The sequence below is a fragment of the Falco biarmicus genome, chromosome 13 (genome assembly GCF_023638135.1).
Source record: "Falco biarmicus isolate bFalBia1 chromosome 13, bFalBia1.pri, whole genome shotgun sequence".
Classification (NCBI taxonomy): Eukaryota; Metazoa; Chordata; class Aves; order Falconiformes; family Falconidae; genus Falco; species Falco biarmicus.
Genome location: NC_079300.1, coordinates 16,451,755 through 16,476,368, shown reverse-complemented (window position 1 = coordinate 16,476,368; position 24,614 = coordinate 16,451,755). Strand labels below are relative to the sequence as shown.

Sequence of the window (24,614 nt, the reverse complement as noted above, 5' to 3'; positions counted from 1 at the left end):
TTTTTTTTCAGGCTTTTGTATATTTCTTGGGAAAGGGTTGAGGTAAACCAAAGGTGACTATGAGAAGAGAATATCCAGCTGAGCAGGGAGGAGTCAGAATCTGAATTTCTTGTTTCACTGAAAAGAAAAAATAAAATTCAACATTTAAAATAAAGATAAATATATAAACGTTCTATTTTTTTTCCCAATAAAGAAAAAGTGATTCCATGCTATATCCAGTGAGCTAGCAACCTGGAGACCTCAAGAATCAAGGCTTCAGCTGAATTTCCTGAAACTGTAGGTGTTTGTGAGAGAGCTACAAAGAAAGTGAGTGAACTTGGAGAAAACGAACCATTCTTACTGAGTCTTGCTATGGAGCAGAGGTAGTCATGGGACTGGTAGTTGTGAGTCAGAGCGTGGTGACAGAGCTTACACATGAGATGAGACACCAGATTTTTCCCAACGTTATCACAGTTGCTGTGCCCCTGCCTGGGTTATTAAGATACCAAGAAACTTCCTTGTTAGTGCTAGGCACTAGCCATATGATATAAAGCTTTCCAATCAATTAAAGCTGAAATAAGAAGACTACAGAGCATTCTGGTGTGGACTGCAACATGTAATACAGATTTATTTGGGCTGAGCTGGTTGACAACAAACTTAAAGTTGACCATAAACATTGTTGGTTGTGTGTGCTAGTTCCCATTGTGCAGAAAATAGTTATCCTCATGGTCAGCTATGCAGCTGATTAATGAAATGTTAGGTACTGGTTGTAAAAAGTTAAGCACTGGCAACCTCCACCTGAAGCTTTCTCTAAGCATTTTTTCATGTTCCAACTTCTTAATGAAATTTTTTTTGTATTTCTGCTGTGCTCAAACTAAATGTCAGAAGCTGATCCCTACTTCTCAAACTTTAACCCAATTCCTTGAAATATGTGTAGATATGGAAAGAAGTACTATAGATCTGTTAAGGCTTGACACCAAATTAAAAGAAGCAATTTGCTCATCTACACCACCTGACACATTCTGACTTCATCCATTCTGAGGGTAAGAAGTGACAAAGGAAATCCATTAGTCACAATGTCACGTGAGCCCAAAATAATGGAAAAAAAACCCCAATTTTTTAAAAATAGAAAGGTAATTTGTTCTCTGCTGGGTATTTTTATACTCCTTGACAGAACCATGTTAAAGGTCTGAGGAAAAGGGTTCCTGGAAATGGGAAAGGTCATCTTCTGTGCATTTTATTTACATCCATCATGAACCAACTTAGGCTTCTGCTGAAGGGCTCTATGTTCAGGCTTGATTGCCTTTTAAAACTGAAGCTATTTTACTCCCTTCTTCTTTACTTATGGTTCATCTGAAGATGCAAAGTCTGTGACAAAGAGCAGGTAAGGAGACAAAATGGATGGTGAAAAGGTAGGAGAGTATAGACAAAGTAGATAGGCTGAAATATTGCAGAAAATGAGCACCTACTTCCTAGACACTTTATCCAGCATCCAGAGCTACTAACATTATTAATGTGTAAAGAGAATGTAGAAATATCTTCTCATGTCTTTAAGAGCATACACTCTTTAGTTACTCAAAGTACTACTGCTAAGTGAGGGAACACTGTAAAAAATATTTTTCTCTTCTCATGTAATACTGTGGAGTTGGATTTTGTTTTTTTAACCTGTGTAACAGTGCATATCAAATAGTGAACCCAAAATGAATGAGCCAATAGTTCATTTCAAAAATTTAAGGCAAATACTATCAACAGCTTTTGCCCTTCAAAGTGCTTACAGTTTCATTAGTAAAAATACATGGTTATTAGTAGATGTGTTACTAAAAATTGTCTTAGGTCTGCTATGAAGTTGGAGAGGAATGGTTTATCTGTTTCACCACAAACTCCTTGATCTGTTTTCTCTATCCACTGTTTAATGTCATGCTTATTTGAATTTTGTTTCAATAACAGCACATTAATTTTCTGGGTTTTTTTATGTTTTGCAGGTTGAAGAATACATAGCAATGGTCTCTACCTTTAAGGTTTGTGTTTGGTTTTTTTCCTAAACAAGAGTAACCTGATACTGTCTCTTTCCTACAGCCAGGTTGATTTGTGATAGTCCGTAATGACAGAAATCCAGCATCTTTGACCATATGTAGGGTCTGAGATATAGCCCACTGAAGCTATTAAAATGTAACTGGCTTGAGTGATTCTTTTCCTACCGAGGTCATGAGAGAAACTCCAGTGGAATGGGAATAGGTAGGACTTGCGTATCAGAATCATTGGAGAACACCATATAATTGTAAATATAGCAATAGCTCCATAGTACAAATGTGGATTCAAGTTCCAGAGGGTAAAAAACCCACCCAAATACACAACAAATAACTAACCTTTTAACTGTTTCTGTGAATTCCAACTAGAGGAAAACAAATTATGTTTGCTTTTATAGATAATATCAAAAAACTACATGGAGAGAAAATTTCATGTGGTAATAAAGATAGACAACAAAGAAAACATTCTTGTTTTAGGAAGGTGTCCTTTTACTTAACCCTTGAATGGAAAAACACTTTATATTATTTTTTCATTGGAACATTATAATAATAATTTTGAAACTAGTTGGTTCAGGAGGTATTTCATGTCATAGATTATTAAATGATAGAAGGTGTAACCAAGAAATTTAGCTAGCAGCATGCTTGATAGAATGAGAAATGTTTGTTCAGACTCCGATTTATGGTTGTTTGTTTTATTATTTTGCCCTCAGGAAGGAGCTTAAATGTTTAATTCTGCAGCTTTTCTGATATTATACAACGCACACATTAAAGCATAAGGCAACTTTGCCTGGTTTATGCTAGCATTTTTAATTAAATGCTTTTTTTTTTCTTTTCTTTGCAAACTGAAATTTAAACCCCCAAAAAATCATCAGCAGGAGATTTTAACTGCACAACATTCTTTTGAGTTTGAGTCAAAAGTTCCTATTGGTTTCACTGGAGGAGGATCACGTCTGTCTTTTTATCTAAAGTGTGTTTTAATTTGTTGAGGTTTTCTACCTAAGTTTGTGATCTAGTTGCTTAGCTAAGCCCTTGCAGATACTAATTAATCATCTTCACAACATTGTCAGTGAGAAGATGATTTGGCTGGAACAAGGCACGTCAGAAACAGTAAGTAACTTTGTGTATCTGGTGCTGTCTTCAGTGTTGTATGAATGACACTTCCTATACCCTAGCCAAATGCCTGTGCCACAGAGCTGTTGTTCTGTCTTGATATGCTACCAGGTCATCTATCAGTACACTAACAGAAGGAATACAACTCGATGAAAGTTTAAATTCAGTGGACCAAACTGGGTTTGGACTGGCTTTGTATTGTGTTGTATTTTGCAGACTGTAATGCAGTCTGCTTATAGGGCCCAGTTTCAGCAAGCCATCTCCAATGGCAGGATTGTGAACTGCTTCTCCTATCACAGGGTGTGGACCAAGGAGGCCTTTTAGTTGTCCCTTTCTCTCTCTACCTTGGTTCGCACAAGCCAAACCACACTTCTACCAAATACAAGAATAGGACATTAGCTGAGTATCTTCATATGATATTTTAATGGGCACCCAAGGGCCCCTGAAATTCCCTTTTTTCAGAATATGAACTTGAAAATGTAGCTGCAAGCAGAGTAGGAGCATGTCTAGGATTTCCCATCGCACATGCACACACAGGCATTTCTGCATGCCTAGAGTCATTACATCTGCTTCATTTATGTTTGATTGCATGTGAAGTGTGCGTTCAGTAAAAAGCTTACTAGATTGTATTTTGAATCATGTCACGTCCATTGTTTGGTCAAACTAGAATATAGAATGTATAGAATATAGACAGTGTAGAATGAAATTCTTGCTCTTTGTTTAACTTGGAACTCCTAAGTATATGCCTGCTGTATTAAAAACATAGCTGTAAAAATTCAAGCTAGGTGAAATAATTCAGGCAAACAAAACCCAAGCCAGAGACAATAATTTAGAAGCAATATACTTTTTCATGAGTATTCTAGGAGCTGAAATGGAAAATACTGACTCATTCCCCAGAAACATGAGCCTAATTCTTACCACATTCCTAACGTAATTGTGCAGACTCACCAGTTCAGCTGTTTCAGACACGCAGCTAAATGTGTAGGCACGGGTTTGTCTTGTTTTATTCAGTCTGATATGAGCTGAGAGCTGACTTGTTTGAGATTGGACTTCTACTGAATGTGAACCTTGCCCTCCAGATTTTGTAATTCCGGGATTTTCAAAAAGCTTTCTACTGGTCATGAACTCTGTAGTTCTACCACCCATTAATGTAAAATGTTTGCATCATTATTTCTAGATGAATGATTCTCTTGTTAAAAAGTAATAGCAGGGAAAAAAAAGTTTAAGAGATTTCAGAAGAAAAGCAATAACCTGGATCCCTCTAGAGGCCATTTGTGTAATATTTGATAGGGAAAAAGAATTTAACTTGCCTTCCAATTCCCTGTCTACAAATAAAGGAAGCTTATCTATCTCATGTTGTTGCTTATTATCTTGCAAGCATGCTTCTGTTGGGTGGTGAAAGCTGCATAATTGTTGTAGTTTCTCTCCCTTGAACCAGTTCATGCTTAGAGCTGAGTAATGCAGCAGGAGTTTCTGTACGCATTAATTCAGTCTTAAATCAATTCCTACATGCATGTTTCCTTGAAGATTGTTTTTAGAAAGTGTGTGGTTTATGTCAGATGCTAATCACGGCACACAAAAGATAGGCTTCCCTTTGTAGTAGTGTTGCCAAGGATCTAATTAAAATGGCCAAACAAAAGAGATACTATTACTTTCCCATCTCTGTGCATTTTTAAGCAAATGTCTGTGTGGGCCTAATTATGATCTCAAGTATAGTGACAATACTCCTAAGCATGTATGAAAAGTCAAAACTTAAATACCTGTAAAAGGCAAGACAGGCCATCATGATGGTGGAAAACTGCACATAATTAGGCAAAGTGTGAACAGTTGGATTGGAAATGAATAGTGCTTAACACAGCAAGGGAACAATAGAGTTTTCTAAACTCTTCGCATTGCTTCCGAGATAAAAAAAATCAAAACCCAAAACTAAGAGGGCACCTAAATTATGGTTAAGTTCATGCCTGTCTATGATAAATTTTCTACATTAAATGCTTCCTGGGCCTAAGAGCACTGCTGTCCCAGTGGTTTGTTCAGGACAATCTGCTTATTGGGGTGTATGCATTGATGTAAAGGATAAGATAACACCTGGTTATCGGCAGTCCCTGTGACACAGCAGACTGTGAATATGAAGTACTAGCAATGTGACACAACCTGTCCTTCACTGACTGGTTGACAAACTTTAACAAAAATACAGCCAAATCAATTTAGACAGCTAATTGAAAAAATCAGAATGTTTTCATTATGATCTTGGTAAAATTCATTGAATTAACTTTGCTGTCAGTTATGTATGCATTTTGTGGAATTTGAGTTAATGGTATGTAAATAGTTTATGATTTATGTACTTTAAAATATGTTTGGTTCATCTCTGGTCCTTGTTCTGTTTCTCCTGATAATTTATCACTCTTATCTCCTTCCTAGCGATTCTGTTTTTTGAATGGAATGAATGTGAAGAGTGGTATACTTTTATACTTATTTTTGGCATAGGGCAAAACAGTTTTTGATCATTCATTACACGCAAAATATCCTGTTGTACACCATGAAATATAATTTCATCCACATGAGTGAACACTGATGAGGTAGAAGTGTAGGGTAAAATTACTGGCCCTATTCAACTTTGCTGTAAAGGTGAAAAGAATAATGTTGTAATGAAAGATAAAGAGTGGGAGAATACTCATAAAGGCAATTTACGAAACAATTTACAAAGAGCAGTATCTTTTTGTGCAGCATGATGCTGCCTTGGAAAAAAATCTGTGACATATATATTGTACGTTACAATACGTCAAAACATAGGCAGATTATGCATAATCCGGATTAATTTTCTGAACATAAAATGTCAATATAGCAGACATATAATAATCTGGGGTTTACAGAAATTGGTAGTGTCAAAATCTCACCCTTACTTTTGTCCTGGAGCTGAGCCAGGAACTACTGATGGCAGGGAAAAGACTCCAGTGGGCTTTGTATCATTCTTCGCTCTGCTTCCCCACTTTGCCTAAGTGCCACTTCACATTTTGTCCATCTACTTGTTCATGGTGGAAGATTCATTCAAAACCAGGAAGTGTATTTGAAAGGATGTGAGCTGTCACCGGCTACTTTGAAGCAATGTAACTCTTTTATCCTGGGTTGATGGACTGGGTAATTGATTTATCACTGCTTACTTTTGGCTCAGTAATGAAGTGGGCAGCAGTAACTCAGGGGCTACATCAGCCAGTAAGTGGTGCTCTTTGCTTGCCTAGGGAGGTGTGTCCTCACCACGAGTCTGGTTGTTTTTTCCCAAATTGCAACTACTGGAGAGTTGGTATTCAGTTTACCTTTGGCACTTTTGCAACTTCCACATTATGCTTCAGTTCTGTTGGTTTATACAACAAGAGGATGATGGTTGAAATCAAGAAAACTATAAATTATTTTATTTCCACGGAGATTTTATTGCTTTCCTCTTTGACAGCCAGCTGTTGTATTCAATTCCCTTTGCCCCTTGAAAGAAAGGGGAGATTATAAAATTTTATTTTTATTTTATGCTTTTTGTAAGAAATATATCCTGTTATTTTTAGTAAAAATGGTTAAGTTTGCCATACCAGGGATATGGGGGGGCAGAGGGGATGGTCTTCCTAGACTTTTCATACGAGGGGCTCATTGCCCACTGATGAACCTTTATAGTAATAGTTCCTCAGAACAGAATGTCAACCCCTGTGTACCATGCTCTATCTACTTTATGGTTTTAGAAATGGTTTAAAGTGCAGGATAGTGAAGGATCTGCTTTCATGAGAACTGTTCTTCCAAGAATCAACTTTGTTTTAAATTCTCCTTCTTTTCTACTTCAAGCTGTCTGGGTTAGGAAGGACTTTTAATGAAAATATATAACTTCCCGGTCACATAAAAAGAAGCACAGAGAAAATTATATTTAATCAAGATAAGATGTCAGGATTAGTTTTATAACTTAAATTCTTAAATGAATGCTCAATGAAATCCAGATTGAACATAGCATTTGATTGCTGATGCTAGAGGTATGCTTCTTTATGTACTCCATAACGTTGGAGTCTCATTTATTTATTATGGTATGTGGTTTACTCGGTATGTTATGCATGTATACTGGCAATGTTTTATCCCAATTATTGTATATATACATTGGCTAATGCTAAACCTGCCAGCTTTCCAAAGGTACCTCTTTTTGTGCATAAGGTGCACTCTGTAATGCTTGTTTGTTCCCTCAGAGTTCATCAGTGTTCTTATTCCCCCATTGTCAAAATGGGTATTGCTATCCTGTTCTTGAGAGAAGAGCAAGACTATTTTGGCAGGAAAAATGTGTTATTTTACATGTGTGGCTATGACTTAATAAGACAGAAAGAGGAAGGTGCATCCTGTCCTTACACTTCCTTGTCCACTTGGCAGTGAACTTTCTCTTTCCTCCAGTTGTGTTGAGGATGAGTTAAGCAGGGAGAACTCACCACACCCTGGAGATGATTTCTGCTAACTCCATGGCTTCAAACTGAAGCTTGAGGGGAAGGGAGACTGGATTTCTGAAAAGGTTTCAAACAGTAAACTCCCTTTTCTCAGTGCTTCTGAGGAATATCAACAAGTAAATTAACAACATTATTCATGTTAGTAACAAAAAAGTCCAAGGAAGCAGAGCGTACCTCGCTGGTATATAGGTAGAGGCATAGACTGAGATGGATTAAGTGAATTGCCACGTGATGAAGTTGGAAATTGTATCCAGCTCTCTTGCCCCCAAACCCTGCTCCATGGGGCCTCTTGCTTTTGGTCTTTTTGAAATTATTGGCATTATGAGTCACCCTCAGCTTTCCTCTTCTTTCATTGCCAGGACAGTGTTCTCTGGAAATGCTTTGTAACCTTGCATGCTTGGTCAGGTCTTTATAGCCCTGGGAGACAGATTCAAGCAGAGCTTTGAAGAAACTCTGCTTAGACTAAAATCTCAATCTCTTTTAATAAGGGAAACTCAAAACAACAAAGTAAGAGGAAATGGAAGTAAAATGGGCTTGTAAACTAGTGGCATATGGCTATGACAGTTTTTGCAAGCTGCCTGTTGCTTCTAGGATTAGTTTTTGACTCTTCACAACTTTCTAAGGTGCAAGAAAGTGTGCAGATTCCAGCTTCTAGCTTTGCCTCCCCTGTCCCTGAAGTCTCTTGAAGCTTCGTACTCTGAGTTTGCTCAGCAGCTTTTGAGAAAAGATGCAGCCTCCTCTCTTCCCTGACCCACTGATTTCTGAAAGGAATACAGCACGTAATGAAGAATGCAAAAATTAAATAGCCCCTGTCATCCCCTCGTTAGGGGACATTTCTCAAGTGGGAAGGAAAAGAGGATCACTGTATCTAAAGAAAGGAATGCTTCCTGAACAATGAGAAGAGCTCTCTATAGCTATAGGGGAAGTATGAAATGAAGAGGAAACAGCCTTCACAAGACAAGAGTGGCTCACACCAGCTTTCCACGGTACTTTCACTCCTTGTAACCTATTGTGTTTCCCAGCCTCCGTAGAAACCAAAGTTCATCTATGCTTTCCCTGAGGTCTTCAAAGGACTGATTGTTTTTTGAAGTACAAAGACCTATTTCATTTAGCTTTTAGGAGCTTTCAAAGGTGCTATGAAGTCACTCATATATTCAGAAAAGCACACCTGTGTATCTCTGCAGGATCATGTTGTTTTATTACTGCTACAGCACAGTGAGACTGCATTTCAGATCACTCCCAGGCAAATCTGGCTTTTGTTCCACATAAAGGTAAGGTCTCTCATAAACCGTAGCTCAGTTTAGAAATGCACTCAGGGACTGTTGCCTCTCACAAAGCAAGGCAGGCAGTGAATGGTTTCACTCAATCAAAACAAAAACAAACAAAGAAAAAATCCCTTCCCTGAAAGCCCACCATATCGGCACAATAAGCCTCAAGGTTTCAGTAACTTATGCTCCTATCAATTGTGTTTGACTTTGTTCGAGGATTCATTAGTTAACGCTAATGAATGCTTGCCTACACACTCTCATCTTTGTAACTAACACACCAGCATTTGTCTCAGAGCATTACAGCGATGTTACATCAGCCTACATAGCTGTGATTTATTAGACTGCAAAACAAAAGCAATGTAAAATTTAGTTAGAATGGATACTGGGAGGAGAAAAAATGTCAGAGACTGATCTCACATATGCCCTTAAGAGAGGACGTAGCCATTCTGTCCAAATCAAGATCCTTGTATATTCTTTGCTTTATCTTTATATTTAGAAATACGGTCATGAACAGGCTGGATTTTTTGACTGTATGTTAAAATTCTCTGTCAATTTACACGAACATTGAAGAAGATGTCAAAACTTTCAATCTAAGATAAAAACAAACTGACAAACTGCATACCTGAAAGTCCAAATATGGAGAAGAGTAACGTTAACTCAAATGAAACAGTGCAAGGACGGCAAACTGAAGAAGTGCTTAAATGCTCATGCATCATTGCCTCCTTCTGCCCTGCTTTACATCAGACTAGTACCGTTGAATTGAACAGGAAAGACAGAGTAATGTAACCATAGTTCATAGGCACCCAGTGCACATATAACTTTCTAAGACAACCTCCCCTTTGACTTGAGTCAGTGTTGGCAGCTTAAATTAAGTACAGGAATTATTTTGTAGCTTTATGTCCCCGTGCTGCAATCAGACCTGGAGAGACTCTCTCAAAAGAAATATCTGAATCACTGGAGCCATTTTGAGCCACTGTCGCTGCAGGAGAGACAGTAAGTGCTGCAATACAGAAAGCTGCTCGCTGGGTAATCATTTGCTGCAAAGGGACTGATGCTGAAAGCCCTGATTGGCATTAGCATTCATCACCAAAATTCCTGCTCATAACTAGCTTCCAATTTTAAGGGCTTATGTGAAATACACACTTTATAATACAGGGCATAGATACACCTCAAGAAAAGTTTAATGAAACAGAGATAAGACAGCAATGAATTATTTTATCACTTCTCTCATGTTGTTCAGTAGACAATGGAGAAGTTGCTTAATTACATTGTTTTGGTAATTATTTTGATGCTTAATCACTATTTTTCCAGGTTAGGCTATTAGATAAATGTAATCTCTGGATGTGTTGCAATTCCTATTAAACAGAGAAAAATCAATGCCCAAGTATGACATCTTTGTACCATACAAACCACAGAAGTAAATGTAATTGGGGTCAACTTTGGTGCCTTTTCAATAATTTTCATACAGGGGCTTTGGACAAGAATTTATTTCTGAATGCTTTCTGCAAATAAAAAACCAAATCCAGGAAAATAACAGGGTATATGAAAATTAAATCACAAGGGAAAATGTAAAAGAGTTGGAGTTCCTATAAGCTTTACAAGAATACATTAGAGTTATAAAGAAGAGGACTGGACTGACCTCAAATACAGTCAGGTGAAACTATTAATGAAGAGATATGATATTTTTAGCTTTAAAAAACTGAGCATACGCATTTGGAGAGTTCTACTGTTTCCTTAAATAGCGGATATGAAAAAAACATGTTCATTAATAGACCGTGTGAGATCTACTGTTAAATTCAACAAAAGAGATTTTGTATCTGTTGCAGAGACAGGACCAAGCCTGAGATTTCTATGAATGTCCACAGCTGTAAACTGAAGAGAGTAGGTGGATAGCTGTATCCATTGCCAGCTGTCTTCCTTCTGACCTGTCTTTTAAAGCAATCAGATTTGGAAAAAAAGAGGAATAAGGTTCTTCTTTTGGAAGAAAGAGGATGAAAAAATTAGCTCTTTTTTGCCTTGTTAAAGTTAGGAATGCCAGATCTGCATTTATATTATCACCTTCCATTTTTGTTTCCAGCTCTAGCACAGTACTTGGAGAATAGTTTGAATAAGCGGTGTAAAACTTCAAGCAAAAGAAAATGTCATTCCATCAAAATAAATATAAAAACTGGGTCAGCATCCTGTACCATAAAGCCTCTTTTATGTTGTTCTGGTAGTGGTAAAGATTATTTAAGACCCAGAAATGCTCCCAAAGGTTACCCCTTTGGAAAACAAGACAACATCACTGGATCAGCATTGCTCCACAGTGTAGCTTAGAAAGCAGGGATGAGGTGCAGCACCACTGAATTTCTTCAAAAAATCAAGGAGCATGGAAAGAAGAGTGGCAACCTTCAAACTGCCCAGCTGGCCCACAAGGCTTCAGAGCCACTGGGGACAGCAGCGGCACAAGGCTGCCAGTGCAACCCTGCGCAGGCAGCTCGGCACAGCTGCCTCCCCTGCCAGTGCCATGGGAGCTGCAGCACGCAGCACCTGGGAACCACTGAGTCCACCAAGTACTTGGCCGCTAACAAATGGAGAAATTTCCTTGGGGACCTTTATACATGGATTGAAGCTTTTTGGACCTTTCTTCTCAGCTTTTGGAGTGGTAATGAATTTGTAGTTAAGATTCTAAACTACCTAAACACTGAAAGAAATCCATTCTTTTAAGCAATTTTAGTGCATCTCTCTAAAGTGCTGGTGTTGCCAGTATGATCGTGTAGTAGAGCTGAGAGCAGGGAAACACTGGCTCTCTGTTTTAGGGCAGGTGGCCTGCAAAATTCTTCTTACTGTGTTTGTCCCCTGCCAGAACAGATCTTACTTTAGAGCTAGCGGTGCTTTGACTCTCTAGCATATGTATCCGTGTCTTTCTTAGTGTGAGCTGTAGAAAATTCTGTCACCACAGACCTGAGGCTGCAAACCTGCTTAGATAGAAATCCATGCCTATTTTGCATTTTATTTCCCTCTGTACCAAATGGGAAAATTAGAGGATATGTCTGTCTCAGGAGAGGTGCTGCCCAGCTCCCAACAGGACTGAAATCTGGATTCATGAGCAGCAACCAGTAATGTAAGGACACCTTTTACTTATGCTATTGCTTGTTCTCTAGTACACCTGCAGAGACATAGGAAAATCAAGCTTTTTGTAAGAGTCCACATCTGCTGCACAACGGTTAGCTCTGACTGGTATGTCATTCATCCAGAAATCCCATATACACTGCATGGGGAAGTGTCACTGAGTGAGATGGAAGGGCTAAAAACCCATTAGTTCCCTAGTAAATCTTCTCTGTAGAAAGTAAGGGCTAATCTGATTTATCCAGCCCCATACAACATTCCCCCAGGCAGACAAGATTTACAGTGCCTCCAACACAAGCGCAAGTGCAGAGCGTCACTGCTGCCTCGGGAGTCACGGTGGCTCAGCTCTGGTCACTCAGCTGGCAGAGCAGTGGCATGTTTGAATTCTTGGTTTCAGTTATGGCCAGAGGTTTTTCGTCTGGGTTGTACTTATTTTCTTCTCTATGCTTTAATAACATTGAAATTTCAAGACTTAATGGTCCAAGTCAGATTTCTGCCTGCTCCGTTTTCATTCAAGAATGAGGAAAGGGTTTTGATGCTGTGAAACCCGAGCTGTAATCTAAACAAGCATGAGAATAAAAGAACTCTGTCCATCTGAACTTAACCCATGATCTTTTCCCTCCTGACACTCCGGAGGCCAGTGTACTGTGCTCAATACAACTTGGGCCCTGGGCCTTATGGTGCAAGGCAAGAGTTTGGCCAGTGCCATGGACAAGGCCAGGGAACAATGATGGCTCTGGGGACCTCAAGTTCTCCTGGCCCAGGCTCAGCCTTAAACTCCTGTTTTAAACAGTCCCCGCTAAACAAGTTGACCTCTGCTACAAGCAGGATCTGCCCTCTTGTTACCAGACACAGGGGGAGAATGCTGTGACTCGCTCTGGGCTGGGGGGCCTGGCTTGCCTTTGTATTGTCATTACTGTTGCAGAAGCCAGCTCATTTGTGCTGCATAAATTTTCAGACTACACTGGCAGCTCTATGATGCCTTGCCACTCACTGCTGAGCAAATGTTATTGCATCCAGTGGTAAATCAAGGGGTGCATTACACTGGAAAAATGTTCTGTTGCATAAACAACCTTCTTGAATCCTCCCAAGTCAGTCTCCAGCTGGTGTCTGGGACAGAGCCATGCCATGCTACTCCTCATGGCAAAACCACGTAAATAATAAATAATGAAGGAAAACTGGGAACAGGCTCACATAGGATTCAAATTTCTGATTCTGAGACTGTTATCCAGTCAGGGGGAAAATTGCTGTTCTTTTTTGAGCAGTGTGTAAAATAAATCTGAGAGTTTGTTTACAGATAAAGAAAAGACATGAGTGCAATGGGATGAGTGTAAAACTTCTCATACTGACTCTCTTTGCTTACTCAGAAAGAGTAAGTAGCCTGTCTATTTTTGAGGTCCTTCCACCTTTGCTTTGTACTCAGCAGGGACAAGATTTTTTCTTTGTTTTGTTGTTTTAAGGTGAAAAGTGTTCCATAGGCTTTATACTCTGTGTCACTTAAAGGAAGATGGAAATTTGTGGGATATATTTTTTCTTGCTATTTCTTTTAGGCTAGACTTTTTAATAAAATGTCTATCCAAGAGCCAAATAAAAATATGAAGCACTCATTTCAGTACTGATAATTGAAGCTGCTAAACCACTGGATGGATGTCCAGACGACACATGCATATTGTATTCTAGTTTCAATCTCTGAACACATGAGCTTTCCTCCCCCCCCTTCAAAGGGGTGTAGTTGGCCAATGGAAGTTTTGTCCTGCAGCTGCTATTGCTGCCAGTTTCTCATGTAGCAGAAGTATATGATTCCAGTGGTGCTGTAAACTTCATCACTTCTGAAAGCATTTCTGCACATGCTGAACTGTAAAGTGATGTTTGCCAGGTGGTTTCTGATCTCAAGTACATCTGTTCTGCCTGTCGTTGTAACTTTTTCTAATTATAAATGTTGTTGGGCCTGGGCCTTGAGTCTCCCTCTTACTTTCACCATTGATATGTTGTAGTATCTCCTTGCAAGTAAAATCATGCCCCTGTCAGTGTCATGGAAGTACTAACACAGAAATAGTCTCTGCATAATTAAGGCAACCGTGGCGGCAGCCGATAAATGTGAAGTTTCTGTAGTCTGTTCTGAAATTACACCTAGTCACAGTGCTCTGGGTGAGGTAGAGAGGAATTTCATACTGTTTTGTATTGCCTGTGGTTTCAGGTGAGAAAATCTTACATTGTCAGACACACTATCTCTTATTTATTGGATGATTCCTTTTGGTTTATCTAAACAAAATATTTTACCACATAAAAACTGCTGGAAAAACATTTAAAGGGAAGTTAATTCATTTGCAGACATATTTAGGCTCTTAAAAATTTCAAGGTAGGTTTGTTTAAAATAGCAGAATGTTTTAAATGTGCTGTTTTAGAAGTACCACAGGTCCTTGGAAATATCCTTTCATGGAATGTAGTCCTCTAAATGTTTAATTTAACACCTGATAATAGGATTCAGGCTCTTCAGGCTGAGAGCTTTTAGAAGTTTATTCAGCTTGTTTATCTAGATAAAGCAGGGACACAGCATGTAATTGAATAAACAATGGTTTAATTAATTTTTCAGTCTTGCATTATGGTTCATTTGTACATGTGAATGATAACCTCTTTAGTAGACGCTGGTTTCAGATCATAAAGTAGTGTTCCACTACAGGGACAAAAATTGTCTTTTCAGTCCCCATCTGTGTTTTACTTCTGAAGAAAGTACTATAAATCTTACTTTTTTTTTTTTTAATATACAATACAGAAATATTATGATGCTTGTTTGAAAGCTGAAATGTTAAGACCTCTGTTTAATAGTAGTTTGTCTTTCACTCCAACATGAATTAGACCCTTTCCTTGGGAAAGGCAGCATGGGTGTCCAGACCCAGCTTGCCTAGCACTTTCATTGCCTCCCCAAGAACATGGGCCCGTGGCAGACCCATCCAGCTGTAGAGGCTGATGTATGGTTGCCTGGGTATATATGCAGACACTGGTTGGGTTGACAGGGTCAGGTAAAGTACCATAGAAACACAGCCAGCTTTGCTTTCTCCCTTCTGGACACATGGGTGGGAATAAGAGAGATGGATGAGCATGCAGAATTTGGCCATTCCTACTTCTAATATGTAGTTTCAATCTTTGGGGTTGTGCTTTTGGCTTGGTTTTATGCTTGTTTGTTTAGATTCTTTCTACCGAGGCAAACAGAGCATTTGTAAAGTGCAGATGCATTTTGAAAAACCACAATAAAATGAAAGAAAATCATAATAATTACAAAGACTGCGTGAAGGTCAAAGATAGAGTTGGTCAAAGTCATCACCCAAACTTGCTCTGTAGTTTTCCTGTGGTGTGTCACGGCTTCTCAGACTTCTGCTGGGCACTGCCAGTCCTGTTTGCTTGATTGTCTTTCTCCATGTCTCAGTCTTTTTTTAGAAGTCCCAAGCTCCCAGCTGCATGAAGAAATAACATAGACAAACTTTAAGACTTCGTATTAAACACAAAGCTGGTTTTGATCCTAAGTTAGGCTGAAGCAATTGGGCAGAGAGATTAAAACCTCCAGGTTTTCTCAAATTTGTCTTGCAGTGCCATTTTTACGATCCTGGTATTTTTACTATTTCTAACTTTTTCTTTGACAATGATTCCAGGAAAAAAGGCAAGCATGAAATTATTGAGAAACTGCAGTTCCCATGGCACTGACGTAGGTGATGTGACTGGAGGACCATAGGAGTAATTTAGCAGCTAGGATGAAAAGATCTACTTAGGAATGTTCAGGCTTTGATACATGGGATTTTGGTTACGATTGAAGTGGTTAGCGGTTGCACAATAAGCTCATGGACAAGGTAACAGTACATTTACATTGTCCTTTATGTTTTTCAGCTCCATTGTTAAGGAAATACAGCAAAGTTCTAACTGCAAGGAGAAATTGGATGAGCGTTTATTGAAATGAGAAGAGTCAGGTTTTATCTGAAAAGTTTTTTATCATTCTGATCAGACCAAATCCATGTCAGAAAGTCATTGGTTATATAAATTATGTCATCTAGTAGCATCTAAAGTTTATGTGGATTGAAAACATGCAATTCAGGGTCTTTTGCCAGGAATTAGAATGATAAGGAGTGCAGAAACTCCTAAGTTTGAATCTCCAAGTAGAGGTGTTTTCTGGCCTGCACCATTCCAAGCAACAATCCACGAATACAGCAATGAATCACTCTCTTTGTGAGGCCTGCACGAGAGAAAAATAATTGAGGAGACCTCTCACCTCCCTCCAGAGATGGAAAGCTGGGGAAAGAGAAGCATAAGGAGACATCCACACAGCAGCCAGAAGCTGGGAAAGAGAGGAAAATGTTGGCACAAATCACAAAAATCAAACTGAGCACTCAGCAAGCAAGATTTTAAGAAGTTAAAACATAAGACTTTGCCACCTACCACATGGCTGATGCAGAACTGGGAGGGGAAGCTATTGCAGTGTTGGCTGGCTCTCTGGGGGGAAGGCTGTGTCCTCTCCACCCTGTGTTCACCAGAAAAGCCCCTGCTGTTCGCTCTAGAGGGCTTCACTCATTTCTGGAACATCCTTTGTGCTAATAGAGTTGTCTCTGGCCTGATGCAGTAAAAAGTTGCTTCTTAAAAAAAAAAAAAAAAAAAAAAAAAAAGACAAAACCAAGAAAGAATAAAACCAACAACTAAAACCCACAATAATATGATTTAGAAACAAAACCAGTTTATAGTAGCAGACTGGCTGTTAACCTTTCCTGTACACAGATTGTTCTAATTTATTTTTGGAGTATGGCACTAAGCTCCAGATTTATTCATGAAGGCTCTGAGAAATTTAGTTTCCCTTTATTACAGGACACAAGATCCCACAACTCTCTGATCTTCTTTCCTTTCACTTTCTACCTTAGTTTGAAAGACTTTTTTTTTTTTCTCCTGGCTCCTCTGCTTTGTATTCCTTGGCTTTTTACAGAAATACAACTTCTGTGTGCCAAACTTTTTTCACATAATGTAACTAAATCCATATGTCAAATTCATACAAACGAACATGAATCTCTGGCAGATGCTCTCTCAAAATCTGGCTACCACTTCAATGTTTTTTATCCCATGCAGTTTTTTAAGAGAATTTTGCGCATGCAGCCTGAAGTTTTGGCAATGGGAAGTAAAAGCACCTTCTTTCCTGCTATAGATTTAAAATAATTTCTTAAAGACTTGGATCCCAGTTTTTGCATTTGAAGCACAGTAACCTGGAAATCAGCTGTTCTGTTTTCCTAGTCCTTCCTGTTTTCCAAAGAAAAGCTAAAGATTTGAAGACATTTTAATATATATGGAAACTTAATGTTCCTCTGTCCTAATCCAATTTTTTTGAAGCACAGGTTGGATCAGCAGCTTGTACTTGGTTGCAGATGTTGCTCTGCTACATGAGACTGCTGAAGAGGTGGAAGCAGTGGTTTGCGTGTTGTGTTTGTCCATCACATTTCAAAGCAACTCATCTTCTGGATCAAAATTAGCTCTGGCAGTTTTTTGCTTTTGGTTTAGACAGAAAAAAGCGCAACAGTGTTAAAGCTTCTGCAACAGTCAAAGTCTATTCCATTTCTTTATCTGAAAACGACCTTTTTGGTTTATGTGCCTGTGAAATGAAGCTGTATTTTCATGCATCCTTGTTCTGTGAACAAACTCTGTCACAAAAGATCAAACACTAAAAGATGTGCGCACAGTGTACTTCTACTGCACTGAACCTAAAAAAAAAAAAAAGCTGTAAAAACTGTCTGAGCTACCAAAAGGAGTTGTGAGGAAGTATGAGTGCTCCCAAAGATATTTAGAAAGAATATGTGTTTATATAGTAAATTAATTTCAAACAAAAGCAATTTATCTTGTCTGGAGATTCACATGGTGTATAATGCAATTGAATTAGAAAAATAAGAACAGGATGCTCCAAAATTCTTACCTATTTAAAAGCTGTGCTAGGCACTTTCTATTTTAGGACAAGATTTAATTACATTCTGCAAAATGCACTGGCAGGACAGTCATCTTCTCACCAACAGGTAACACCAGTTCCAAAAAATGTGCTTTCTCCAATGTAGGAACTATTGCTGCTTAGAAACAAGCATAGTCATTAATCAAAACAAAAAGAGCAAACTGTTATATAAAAGCAATAATTTTACCAGACAACTACTTTGAGTCTGCTTAAAACAGATGATCAGAACATATTACCGAGTTCTTGTTTTATTGTCTCCATAAAAACTTGGAACGATACATGTCTGGTCTAGTAATTCTTTTATTTTTTTTCCAGGCCCAAATATAATGCTCTTCTTCAAGTGGTTGTTTTGTTGGTTTTTTTCTTTTTTTTTCTTTTTAAATCTTTCTGGGGTTTGCAACATTTTTACCTTATTGGTGTCTGGCTTATTACTGAAGTAGTTCAGAAACACACAGTGTCCATTGTGATTACATTGAAGATGCTGGAAAGCAGTGAATACTGACGGGAAGCTTTGCTGGGGGTATTGTTACTAGTAGGTATGTTGCCCATAGTAACCATGGAAATGTTTAGGGTGAGCTGAAGTAGTCTAATGGTAAGTAATAGGGTGAAAGCAAGCAGAAGGAAATTTATGCTGATTCTTAGGGAAAAATAAACTCATGTTGCATCCTGTTATATTACCTAAAAGGTCACGAGGGAACAGCAAGGTGCTTGGAGTCATTTTAGACTGGTTTGGATGAAGACATTTGAGGTTCTCTTGTAGGAAGCTGTTTTCGCAGGAAGAGGGACTCTTTTGATCCTAGATTAATCTCAATGTTAATCGCAAATGTTACAATTTCATGGGCCTTGCTGAGCACTAGCAACTTTCTCAGTTTGAGTATCTCAGTGGCTGGCATGTACCTTTTGAAATCAACACTGGAAATCCCTATTCACTTGTGTTAATAGCACTCCTTGGAAAATATTAACTGAACCAGGAGACATTTCAGAGACTGAGCCACTATCGTGCTGTCCTAGCAAGTATATAAATTAATTAGATCTTTCTTAAGCAGAGGCCTGTATGTGGAGCTAAAGCAGCCAATTTTCTCCTAACTTACGGTAAGTGAAGGAGAGGAAATAATTTAGTCAGAAACCAGAGTCTGAAAAAGAAGTTATTTGGTTAGAAATAATTCAGTAGACATTCAACTCTTTATTGAGTGTTTGTATTCCATTTCAAAGAGGCTGTACAAAAAGGGAGTACAAGAAATGAGTGAATGGAAAAATAAAGTGAAATTCAGATATGGTGTTGTAAGGGAATGTGAGTAAATACAAATGCATTGAAAGCTGGTAGAATGAGGTGAGGCAAAATGTTAATATTGATATACTGCATTTACCCTACATGGGCTACTTATTGGTTCCAGTAAGCTGCTTCTTCCACCTCTGTTACGCTCAATTTGATTTTGCTTATTCACATTTGCTTTCTTGCTATCCCTTTTTTGTAGGGATACATTTTAAAATGAGACACTAGTTTGCTTGTGACTCTTGCTCTGCTAAATAGATGAGGATTTGCAAAACCATATATTTTCCTACTCCTTTATATCGTTACACAGGCTGAAGAAGTATTTTCTAATTTCAATTTCAATTATTTTTAGGCTAAAGCAGTGACTGAACACAGATTATCTCCTCCTGGTCCTCCCACAGGCAGTGTATCAGTGGCAAAAAGAGAATGCTCTAAATTCCTTTATTGTGTAATGATCTTGGTGTCCATTATAACAAAGGTATTATAATAAGTTTTTAAATATTAAAGAACATAAGATTTTCATGGTATTGCATCTGCACAAATAGAGAATTATAAAAAAGGATTTATAAGGCTTTTCCTCATTTGCTTGATAAAACCACCAGAAACACAAAGAAAAAAAAAAAAGTAAAGAGCTTGCTTGATTCAGTACACATACCAGGATGCCTGGTAAGCTGCTGTAAAAGGCAGTGATCTTTCCTGTGGCATTCTCGTGAACAATACTTTGTGTTGTACCCTGTGTTAGAGAGAAAATCTTTTTATGTTGTTTTGAAAAAGTGAGATGGCAATGAAATAAGTAATTTCTTTGAAGAAGCTGGTAGACTTTTTTGACATTACCTCACTTTTATTATTGTAGAGCTTCCTTCAGATGAACCCATGCAAGTCATTAACACAGAAGTTTCCATCTATGAATCTTTGAGGTTAGTTTATTTACTTTTTATTTATTTACTTATTAATAAGAAGTAGAAGAGAGAAATTATAAATGTGTTACTTTCCAATTCATACTTGCCTGGGTCATAAATAATGCTATATCAAGCTGTTAATTAAAGCAAGTACGTTTTTATGTAATAAGAATAGACTCTGTTGAAATTGATGGGTAGAAAAACTGCCTCCACTTCTCTCTTTGCTGTCATCTTTGCTCAACATTTGGAAACCAATGACCTGACAAGAGTCTCTTAGAAATCCCAGTGTGATATGTAGGAAGCAGCCAAGTGTCACTGCTGGTCTCTGGCTTGTACGGTTTCTTAGATCCCACAGATGTGATTTAGGCAGCTCTGAACCTGGTTTTACACAACACTTGTTGTAAGGAAGCCAAATTGCCCTTTTCTAATGCCTTGAATTCATAAAAGACACAATTGGTATAAAGCCACCTTGAGTCTTCTTAATACCTATTCAACCTTGAGCTAAATACAGCTCACCAAGGCCAAGCTCTCTGACTGTATCTAAAAATGCTACAATGAATAACGTGAAGTCTTTTCTGAAAACTTTTCGATATTATTATCTGGTATATTGTGAAATATTTTTTTATTTGCTGGGATCTGTATAATCCAGATGTGACTGCTCTTCTTTATATTTCCACTTACATACTTTTGGCTTCAAATCTGCTCAAAAATAACATACTGCAGGATAATATGGTGAATAAAAATCATTCTGCCTTTGAACTGTACTGTCAAAAAGTCAGTGAAAAATCACTAGTAGCCTGAGCTCACAAAGATAATAGACTGAGGTTTTCAGTCCACTTGTACTCAGCAAGCTCTGTATTTTTCTCTCAGCTGTGACATTGACTTAAAGTACTCTACAACCATTTGTTCATTACCAAGACATCAAAATAGTTTGTTATTCAAATAAACAAATGTAACAATACATTATTACTGTCAATTCAGCAGCTTCCCAGCCCATTTTTAAATTAACTAGTTTAACAAAGCTTATTTTCTTCCTGAAGAAAACAGCCAGGAAAAAAAAACCAAACACAAACAAATGAATACACAAATAAAAACAGAAATCCCTCAGTGCTATTTAAAGTTACAGTAGCATTGCATGCATTTACACTCGGAAAGAGATGGAAAATAAAAACACACACTGTAAGACTAGACTTGCTTGACTTAAATCAGAATTCTGAGACTAAAGCAAAATGAATAGTTAGGAGTTTGGTAGATTAAAACTAATGTGTAATTACCTGCACCAAAAAAACATAATTTAGTATTACACCTTTTGAACAGCTTTCCTTATTTTTCTGAATATAATTTGAAAGGATTCCGGCTCTTTTCACGTCTGTGCTGATGGGAGCTCTGCGCAGTAGTATTTCGTTCTGACTTTAGCAGGGTTCTCATGCATTGCTTTGCAATGCTCCTGTTGCCTACCAATCTCCTTCTGGGTCCTGATAAAATGATTTTCACGGGCATCAAAATATTCTTGTCATGAAAATAACATAATATTTAATTAAATGGCATTTGAAGTTTTATTTTTCTCTTGTAGTGTTCCTCCTCTAATTACCTTTCTTCAGTCACCTTTCTTCCTCCTTAGTTACGTAGACATTTCAACCTAAGAAGCCCTGGATGAGCCTCCAGAGGCAGCAGTTGAAATGATTAGTCAGAGGAGCACTGAAAGAACATGCTGTCAAGCAAAGATGGAGAGCCAACCTAGATACTTGTAGCCTGCCAATTCATCTGCCTGTTGTAAACACTCACATAGCTCACACATCTCCAAAGCAAACGGTTATGGTTATTTCCCTCAAAGAATCTTTTGAAGAAAAATACACTGTCTTCTTTGATTGTTTCATATGAACAGTCCATTATCTGAGATGGGACAGAATGAAGGGGTGTAAAGCCAATGTATATAATTGCCATTTCCACTCTCCTGGGAGCTCAGAGTCAGTGTTGGGTAGGCTTAACGACTCCGCTCAGCCTTGCTGTTGCCTTGGTAAAGAAGCCAGTAGTGGCTACACAAACTCAGAGTTTGGAGGTGCTTGGAAAGTGTAGATATTCTGTGCACTACTGATTAGTCATTGTCAATGGTGTTCCCATTCCTTCTCATACTAAGAATTTCTGCAAGACTAGGAAATAAGCTGTATTTCATTGCTGTTTATATTTGGATGGGGTTTTTTTTCATCCTAAAGATTAGGAGATGAAGCATTTCTGCATTAAAATTAATTTCTGTATACATATATACTATTGCATGTGCTATTTTTTCTTATTAGAGGAATTAACATCTAGTACTGAAAAATACCATAAAGTCTAAAAATTAGAGGCCACTAAAAACATAGTAATAAAAAGGACATAAATCAGTTTTAAAATAACAATAGGTTTTCTAGCTGAGCTGTTTATTACTGTTCATATTAAAATTTTATAAGAGAATAAAAATGTCAGTTATTTCTGTGCATCTGACCATCAAATTGCAAATTTGCCCATTAATTAAAATAATGAAGTTCAAAGCAAACACTCGTGTCTGAATGACCAAACCATCTAAAATTTCAAAATACTTGAAATTTATGACACGGAAAACAATACATTTCAAACAAGTTTATACAAAGTTAATACATCTCAATGTAAGTAGGTTAAGAATGATCAACTATTTGATTACAAATTATCTTCAATAAGAAATATGCGTTGTTAGCTTAATTTATAACAAGGCTTCCACAGAAATACACTTTATTCAGAGTAATTCCATCTCTTGAATAACAAGTATAACATGTACCTGTGGTATAAAATCATTGCTAGTAAAAGCTGCTGCATTGGGTCTGGCTGAGCCCCACAGCAGCTCCCGTAGTGCTGTGCTTGTATCGGTAGCTGGGACGGTGGTGGTGACACACCAGGGTCTGGCTGCTGCTGAGCAGCGCTCACACAGCATCAGGGCTGCTCACCAGTAGGCTGGGGGTGGGCAAGGTCTTGGGAGGGGACACAGCCAGGGCAGCTGGCCCAAATTGACCAAGAGGATGTTCCATAGCATTCGACGTCTGCTCAGCAGTAAAAGCTAAGAGAAAGGAGGAGGAAGGGGGGGGCATTTGTTATTTATGATGTTTGTCTTCCGGAGACACTGCTATGTGTACTGAAGTCCTTCTTCCTGGGAAGTGGCCGAACATTGCCTGCTGATGGGGAGTAGAGAATAACATCTTTTGTCTTCCTTGGCTTCTGTGCGTGTCTTGACCCACAAGGTTTTTTCATCTTACATTCTCTCCCACCCCCGTTTCTCCACTTCTGCTGAGGAGGGGAATGAGTGGTAGAGCAGCTTGGTGGGCATCTGGCATCCAGCCAAGGTCAACCCACCACTGTTGCTAATGACAAAAAAAACCCCAAACAAATAAAGTAGCAATAAGTAATGGTACTAGGTCAGTTCTACAACTCAGTTTGGGTGAGAAGGTATACTTACTGTAAAAGTACAAATTATGATTTCCACAGAAGTGGAAAACTAAGACTAAATACTCAAGTTTGCTATGTTCAGTAGTTTTGCTGAGTTCAGCCATCTTTTGATGCACAAGATCTCCTGCAAAATTATATTTTTTGGTCTTAAGTGTTGCAGTTTTAGCTGTCCTGAGTTTTCATTTGAGTCTGGGAATTTAAAAGCCTAAAATTGAAATACATAAGGCTGGTTTTCACATCAAAATACGGAAGGGGGAGTTTCACATGGTTTCAACATGAAACCATAAATTCGAGCTGTTTTTCCTAAGCCTGATACCAAGGCAGCTGTAAGAATCTGAAACCTGTGATGTAATTCATGCCATATCCACTTCTTTTTGAAACTAGGTAAGTTTTCAGTAATATTCCATTTATTATATGCTTCCTCTAATATTCAGCCTCTGGCCTTGTTCTTGCTAAAACACCCTGTTGTCACAAACCTCCAGTTTGTGATGACTCACCCCTCCCAGATGTCTTTGTTAAATGATGACAGTGTTGCTGAGTTTTTATTCTTTGCTTCATGACATAATAATGATAAATAGTTGCTACCTGAGATGCAAATTCTTTTATGAGTCTAAGATAAGTGATCAGAAGCTCAGACTAAGTAATCCCTCTGTGACCTTAGGCAAGATACTTCAGCTCTCTACAGCTAACATTCTTATCTGTGAAATGTGAGTGGCACCAATTCATTTATTACCTAAAAAGAAAGCAACAGTAAACCTTTTTGCTTCTAGCATTATGATAATGCACACCTGACAGGCGTTACCGTTCACAGGGAAAAAAATAAATTAGTACCACGTAAGATTAAGCAATTACTCTGTATAGGTCCCAGTGTTTTATACCCAGACACAAATATTTCAACCTTTGAGTACATATGTCGAGATTTTGGGGTTTGTTTTTACTTTAAGACAACCAAACAAAACAGTCGTTTTTCTGTTCGTTACTGAACCTGCTATGTAGAGCTCAATTTCTGAGTGCTTTGCATTCATTTTGCTTGGTGGAGGGAATAAAGATCTGAGTCCCCAAAGTCTGTCGA

The 24,614-nt window shown here is 38.2% G+C and overlaps 2 long non-coding RNA genes across 2 annotated transcripts in view; one reads left to right on the top strand and one right to left on the bottom strand.

The window, feature by feature from the left end:
* Positions 1-24,614, top strand: part of LOC130158240 (uncharacterized) — a 376,714-nt gene that overhangs the window by 321,768 nt on the left and 30,332 nt on the right. Inside the window, exons 12-15 of the long non-coding RNA XR_008825220.1 lie at positions 1,962-1,997; positions 3,074-3,113; positions 15,832-19,668; positions 20,044-20,107. This is a non-coding gene — a long non-coding RNA (uncharacterized LOC130158240). The remainder of the gene's footprint in view (positions 1-1,961; positions 1,998-3,073; positions 3,114-15,831; positions 19,669-20,043; positions 20,108-24,614) is intronic.
* Positions 16,466-23,387, bottom strand: LOC130158241 (uncharacterized). Its single transcript, XR_008825221.1, has 3 exons — positions 22,881-23,387; positions 19,846-19,923; positions 16,466-16,571 (listed from the first exon to the last, which is right to left on the bottom strand). It is a non-coding gene; the product is annotated as an uncharacterized LOC130158241 (long non-coding RNA).